Raw genomic sequence first — 7,679 nt, 5'->3', positions numbered from 1 at the left:
TTTTCTTTTGATGATAATATATTTAGTGCAATTAAGTCATATTGTATCTTACATGCCATATATTTTTGTAGTTGTAGTCATATTTCAAAATCATTGTGATATATATTTTCATAAATTTTTTTTTTGGTGTAAGTTATGAATATTTTTTATTTATTTATGGTGATAGTTTAAAGAGATTTAAAATGTTTCAATTAAGAAAAAAATCAAAATAATAAATAGTAAGTTCGCAATGTCTCATACATATATAATTAAGTGAGCCTAACCATAGATTATTAGACTAATACATTTTCCATAAAAAAACAAAAAAAAACAGCAACTACTTTATTAGGTTATTATCTTAAAGTCTTTAATTGTGTCTCGACTTTGATTTATATGAAATGATAATGTTTCATATAGAAAAAGATAATTAAACTATATATCATATATTACTTGTATATCCTATTCAAAGAAATTGAAACTTTTATTAAGTTAAGATATCATTGGTTAAATCAAGGGAAAATAATGATATTGTATAATTTATAAAATTATGTGAGATTTGAAATATGAGGCTATGAGGGTTATAGTGAGATATATTTCTTTCTTATAATAGATAATATAGAAATCGATGTATCAAAAATAACTATTTGAGAGTTAAAAAAGTGCAATTAAATGCATACTAATACATTTTTAACATGTTTTATTATATTATACTAAATTCATTGAGAACACTACTATGATTATGATATTATTATGGGAGTTACAAACAAACTTTTATACTTTTCCAGCTTCTAAAACTAAAACCCATTTAATTTAAAAGTGAGTGTTGGTGGATCCATAATTTGATTCAAAAGTATAAAATATTATACATTGATCGTTTAAAAGAAATAGGAACATCTAATTCTCAAATAAACTTGATTTTTCTGTTAAAACAAACATATGTGAATTTAAATTTAACTATGGAAATTTAAGAAATAAATATGAATAGATTAGAAAGACAAGAAATATAAAGAAATATTTTATTTTTATATAAATAAAATAAAAATTGAAAACAATGTTAAATATATATAATACTTTCTAAATTACAATATAGAATGAAACTCTTACAACACATATGAGATATAACAACATTTGATATTGGTGGGAGAGGAGGAGAGAATGATTACTTATAAGATGATAATCCAAATTAGATAATGGAGATGAATCTTAAATTGAGAAAAATGTAAAATATATATCATGTAGTCTCTAAAATTAAACTTTAGCATTAAAAATTTACAATGATATTTCATTTGTTTTTTTGTAACCCATACAACAAAAATAAGAAATCAAAAACAAACCAAAAAAAAACAAAAAATAATATGAGGTATTGTGGAAGAGAATGAGAGAAGTGGAAGATAATGAGAGAATGTGAAATGAGAAACTAAAAGAATGGCAATATGAGAGGATGAGAGAATGCTTATTTATATGATAAGAATTGATGGAAATTGCACTTAGAATTATTGTGTTTGAATAAAATTGAGTGGTAGAATATGTTTAATGCATAATTTATTTTATTTTCAATTATAATTTTATTTTAATGTGTGAGTTAAATGTATTGTATTAATTGGGTCTTAAATATTGTTTAAAGCAATTAAACAATTATGAATAGATTAGAAAGGTAAGAAATATAAAAGAAATTTTTTCTTTTTATATAAATAAAATTAAAATTGAAAACAATATTAAATACATATAATACTTTCTAAATTAAAATATAGAATGAAACTCTTACAACACATATGAGATATAACATTTGATATTAATGGAAGAGGGGGAGAGAATGATTACTTATAAGATGATAACCCAAATTAGATAATAGAGATGAATCTTTAAAAATAAGAAAATGTAAAATATATATCATGTAGTTTCTAAAATAAAAAAATTATCATTAAAAATTTACAATGATATTTCATTTGTTTTTTGTAACCTATACAACAAAAATATGAAATTAAATCAAAAACGAAAAAATAAAAAATGATTTGAGGTATTGTGGAAGAGAATGAGAGAAGTGGAAGAGAATGAGAGAATGTGAAAATGAGAAACTAACAGAATGTTTATTTATATGATAAGAATTGATTGCAGTTACATTTGCAATTATGGAGTTACAATAATAATTTATTGTTTGTATAAAATTGAGTGGTGGAATATGATTAATGCATAATTTATTTTATTTTCAGTTATAATTTTATTTTAATGTGTGAGTTTAATGTATTGTATTAATTGGGTATTAAATATTGTTTAAAGCAATTATACAATTAGAAAGCAAAAAAAATAGAAAAAAAAATAGAAAAACATTAAATGAAAATCAACTAATAGGAAGAGACTAAAACCTTATTTTTATGTATATGATTTACAGGTGAGGAGAGACGATATCTTAGCTCTGATAGTATTGAAACGTCAGATACAAGTGCTCATGATAATATGATCTACATTCATGAATTCCTAAACAATATACAAGTTTCTAGATTGCCAAGCCATGTTTTAACGTTGAAAATAGGAGCACCTGTCATGTTTCTAAGGAATATAGATCCTAAGGGAGGTTTGTGTAACGATACGAGGTTAATTATTACTCAGATGGCCAATCATGTAATCGAAGCAAGAATCGTGATAGGAAAAAAGGTTGGTGATAGAGTACTTATCCCTAGGATGGATGTTAGTCCACTTGATGCAAAGTTTCCCTTTCGTATGAGGCGATGACAGTTTCCTGTTACCGTGGCGTTTGCAATTATTATAAACAAAAGTCAAGGTCAGACGCTAGAACATGTTGGATTGTTTCTACCGAAATTGGTTTTCACACATGGACAGCTTTATGTTGCATTCTCTCGAGTCACAACCAAAAAAGACTTAAAAGTGTTAATTACAGATAAAGATGGGAAATACCAGAATAAAACACTTAATGTTGTTTTCAAAGAAGTATTTGAGACTGTATAATTATGGTTTATAGTTGGATAATTGTTTTGGATATTTAGACTTCAATTATATTTATTCTCTTAAATAAAGTGATTTTCAGTATCTTTAACACTATCTCTATTTTATAGTCAGATATAGACTTTCACATTAGAGAATACCAGTTTTTAATTTAGACTTATTCTATATTATAAAATAATAGATAAATACATTGTAGATGGTCTAAAATATTATTTAAAATTTACACATAATTATATTTTATTTGGTTTCAACAATGTTGTTTGAAAACATATAATTGTTAGCTGTATCATAAAGTGTATATATAATTTTACATCATATCTATTAACTACAAACTTTACCTTTAATCTGTAATTATAAATATAATAATAAAATATTAAAAATATTTAATAGTCTTACAAAAGTTGAGACACTAAAACGATTAAGACGCAATGTTTAATCGTGACTGTTTGTATTCTTACTAATCTGGAATCCCCTTTTCGTTTTCGATAACATAGAAGAATCAGGAAAAACCCTAATTTGAGAAAATCATGAGATTCGGTAAAATTGCTGATCTTCTTCCCGGAAGAACTAATTGGCGTATACATGCCAAGGTCTTACATTCTTGGAGTATCAACGAGTTCTTCACAAAAAAAAGTACTGCTTCTTGTGGATATAGAGATTAGCATCGTTAATTGAACATCATTTTTACTTAAATTTCAATTTTTAACAGTTCTTATATATACGACTTCTTACACAATTGTTATTAAACTGTGAAGGATAACACAATCGAAGCTACCTTTTTACCAAATACACTTGCTATACTCCGGAAATATAGTTACCCACTAAACCAGACTTGACGTTTTTCTTTTCCGATCAAAAATTATTTACTCGGTTGACTTATAATTAAGTTGACCGTATAGCATATCATCTTCATACCCATGTTTTGAAAATATTTCAAATAAATCAGTAATAAGTAAAATACGTAACCAAACTAAAATATGGAACTATCAGCCGATCAAGCTTTATATACTTTTCTACATTTCCAAAGTGGAAAGTGATGATTACATCCCAAGGGAATTTTTAAATGTCTCTATTAACAAATGTGTGGAGGCTTATTGAATGTATACAATCTACATTTCCAGTTGGGAAGAAAGCAAATCAGAAAATAGTAGAACTATCGATGCCTTTGGTTGCCAAATTTCATATTAACTCAAGAAACCGAAATATTGTAAATATTTGTTTCGAGAAAAATTTCTATTTTTGAAAATATTAAGTTTCTATAGATAATTATAAAAGTTTGACTTCAATGGAAGGAACTAAAAAACTAAAGATGATATACTACAAATATCTATTTAAGTTGAAGATATGGTACAATCTTCTATAATCCCAAAAAAATCTCATAAGGTTGCTACAAATATCCTGTAAAAAACTATGTTTTTCGGCTAGATACTCCATCACTAAAAAGATGAGCAAAGACTCTAAATAAGATAGAAGATCCTGACAATTATAATTAGGAGGAGGATCAAAGAAAACAAATTAGAAAAAAACTATTGAAAATAAACACAAATTCTATTTTTTTAAACAAAAATTAGAAAAAAAAATTAGAAATCAAATATTCATATCCCATTTACCATTTTAGAAAAATGAAAAATAAATACTATAATCTACTATAAATATTTGTTTCGAGAAAATTTCTATTTATAAAATTGTTATCAATATAGAGGCGCTCAGTCACAACATTGGATTCTAATGAATCGGATTTACTATTATGTGATTTTGATTGTTTATCTATGGTGAGATGCTATTGATATGCTTTACTGTTTTCATGAATTGAATTTCTAATTGTAGTTATAATTTTAAAATATTAATATTTTTAACTGATTTTAGTATGAATTTTAACCTATTTTTATTGAAGTCATACCCTAATATAATGTCCACGAATGGTAAGTTATCCGATGCTAACCTACAAATATTTTAAATTATTTTTGTTAATTACATTTGGTCACGAATGCTCGCGGGTAACTCCCCTAACTATATTACTTTATGTTTATATTAGAAAAATTATTTCCGTTCCTTATTATTGAAGATTAAATTACAGCTGCTCTTTTGGTTAATTATTTTCTATTTACATTTTTGTTGGAATTCTTTTTAGTCTTATAATTAATTTACTTTTTGGTTTGTTAAATTAGTTGAGCTATTATTTAAAAATATATCTGCCCATACACGCGTATAAAAGAATTGAATTAGTGTTATATTTGATCATAAAAAAGTTTAGACAATAATTGTTTTAAAAAAGTTTTGCCCCGCACAAGTGTGCGGGAAACTCCCTAGTCAAACTTTTAAGTTACATGATATTTCCACACGTTAGCAAAACTACGTTGTTTTTAGATTAATTAATCTCTTTGAAATAATACAATGTTTTATCTTTTATTTTAATTTTTATTTATTTTTAAAATATGATATGGCATGATATATTGCTGTAATTTGATTGGTTGAGGATGAATCTAAGAATTTTTCGTAAAATACCTCAGCACCAATGTATAACTTGCACCAAGAAGACTAATATTGATATTCTCTTGGAGATTTAGAAGATCTGAAGCTCATTGAAGGTTGAGAAGCCACCGACGTAAACCTCAACTTTTTTTTTGCTGCACGATTTTTTTTGTCACTTAATTTCGAAACAGAGACAATGAATTATATTTAATTATGATCACACATTTGCGTAGTCAATATGAAAGTTGTAAAGTGCAATGATTTTTTTTTTTCTGCAACTACTTCAAAAAATTATTTTTCTTTATAAACTAGTTACATATATATAAGAAACATAGAGACTAAAATGAGGCCTAAAGCGAAATACAACTGAGGCCCTATTTTGTTTTTTAAAATTATTTTCATAAAGCCGTAATTTAGTTTCAACTTCAAAAGTTATTGTTTAATAATCTAAGTTTAGTACTAATTAGTAATGTCTATGTACCTTTTATGCGAAAAGTCTCTAAAATAGGCACATATGAAAGACAATTGATTTAAAATGATTTCAGGCATAATTATCTTTACATACAGGTTTTAAATAGGAAAGAAAGATGTTTAAATTATGATTTTAAAACTAATGGATCTTCTTGGGCCTTCTTTATATAATTATTATCCATCTAACCTATCGAGATAACCATGAACCCATTTAAGATAAAATGCTTTTGCTTTTGTGTTTGTTGTTTGTTTATATTGCCAACTATTGAAAAGAAATACTATATCATTTTTGATCGCGAAAAATGCAGAATCGTTAGATTAAAATATATGATGAATCAACGGTCGATCCATGTACAAAAATAACCGTTAAAGAAACGCGTTATGTCGGCGATATACATACATACATACATACATATCGATATCAGGGTTAAAGAAATGCTTTTATTTTTCTTTTTCTCCCAATTTTTTTTCTCGCTTCGTGGTTTTCGCATGAAGAATGCTTCGATTCGACGACTGCTGAGGAGATTCACGTTGAGTAATCTTATGATTAGTATGTATTTCAATCTGTATCGCTAATTTGTTTTCAGGATTTGTATAAATTTTTTGTGTAATCGTTCTTATATTGATTTTGGGATTTGATTTTTATATGATTCAGGGATGAAACCATTACAATCGACTGGGCTTCTTTTTCCTCATGGTGATTTGGTAAGGTTCTTCCTCCGATCCTCTGCGTGTGTGTTTTTTTAGGGTTTCTGAATTTTCTAATCGTTCTTGTGTTGTACATATCTGTTCGGTTAATTCAGGCACACGACTAGTTTATTCGGCTGGGATTCTTCTCCGTCGTGATTATTTGGTAATTAAGGTTCATTCCTCTGATCCTCTCTTCGTGTTTTTTATTTTTATTTTTAGGGTTTTCAAATTGACTAATTGTTCTTATGTTGTACAGATCTAGGGTTTGTTTGTTCTGTTTGGTTTGATTCGGCACGAAACTATTTAATCGGCGGCTTGGTTTCTTCTTCCTCCTCATGGTTAGATTTCTTCCTCTGATCCTCGCTTAGGATGATGATGAATAAAGCTTTTGTAATTGTAGATTATGGCTTTCTATAATTCCATGGATTTGCTGAGTTTTGGTCATGAAGTGCATATGAGATCGAAGTAACTTCTTTTTGTTAATCTTTGACATTCCTCAACGTATAGGTGGCTTAATTTGATTTTTAACTTTGAACACAGGACTGTGTTTTTGCATATCACATTGATATGGTGACGATGAGCTCATGCGATTTGGTCATACATCTATCATCGGCAAACATTTTGTTATCTAATTAGTATAGTCCACATCGGCTAGTCTGGGAATTTGGTAGTGGGGGTATTTAGTCATGGTCTCATCTCTCTTGTGACTGGATCAGCTTATTTCTTTCCAAGTATTTGGAAAATTGCTTGTGTTGGTTTCATACATGTGTAAATGATTGGTTCTAAAACTCAAAAAATGTTCATTTGTGTCTGTATGATTTGTAGTTACCTCAAGTAGCTACTGGCAAAGGAAGGGTATTTAATAGTATCAGTGCCGTACAATGTTACATTTGATCATGAACAAGCTGCTAAGCAGGTTTATGAGAGGTTCAATTCCTGCTTGGACACGATTGTCTCATCTGGAATTCCAACTTCAAATTTGAAGCCTCAAGATCTAGCTGACCTTCCTCTTTTCTCAGTTGGTCACAGGTGGGAAAAAACTTTTTCTCTTCTCTCCTCAATTCAATGTGTTCGCTTATTCTATATGTGATTTTTTTTTTTTTTTT

The 7,679-nt window shown here is 27.4% G+C and overlaps 1 long non-coding RNA gene across 5 annotated transcripts in view; it reads left to right on the top strand.

The window, feature by feature from the left end:
- LOC104741858 overlaps nucleotides 6,319–7,679 on the top strand; it is a 4,045-nt gene continuing 2,684 nt past the window's right edge. For 3 of the 5 annotated variants that reach the window (XR_760391.2, XR_760390.2, XR_002035034.1), the window contains exons 1-5: nucleotides 6,319–6,433; nucleotides 6,539–6,588; nucleotides 6,687–6,745; nucleotides 6,830–6,911; nucleotides 7,399–7,602. This is a non-coding gene — a long non-coding RNA (uncharacterized LOC104741858). Of the gene's footprint in view, nucleotides 6,434–6,538; nucleotides 6,589–6,686; nucleotides 6,746–6,829; nucleotides 6,912–7,113; nucleotides 7,305–7,398; nucleotides 7,603–7,679 lie in introns of all 5 variants that reach the window. The other 2 variants (XR_002035032.1, XR_002035033.1) reach the window with 2 other exon arrangements.

The sequence above is a fragment of the Camelina sativa genome, chromosome 14 (assembly GCF_000633955.1).
Source record: "Camelina sativa cultivar DH55 chromosome 14, Cs, whole genome shotgun sequence".
In the NCBI taxonomy this organism is placed as follows: Eukaryota; Viridiplantae; Streptophyta; class Magnoliopsida; order Brassicales; family Brassicaceae; genus Camelina; species Camelina sativa.
This window is presented reverse-complemented; position numbering and strand designations above follow the sequence as displayed.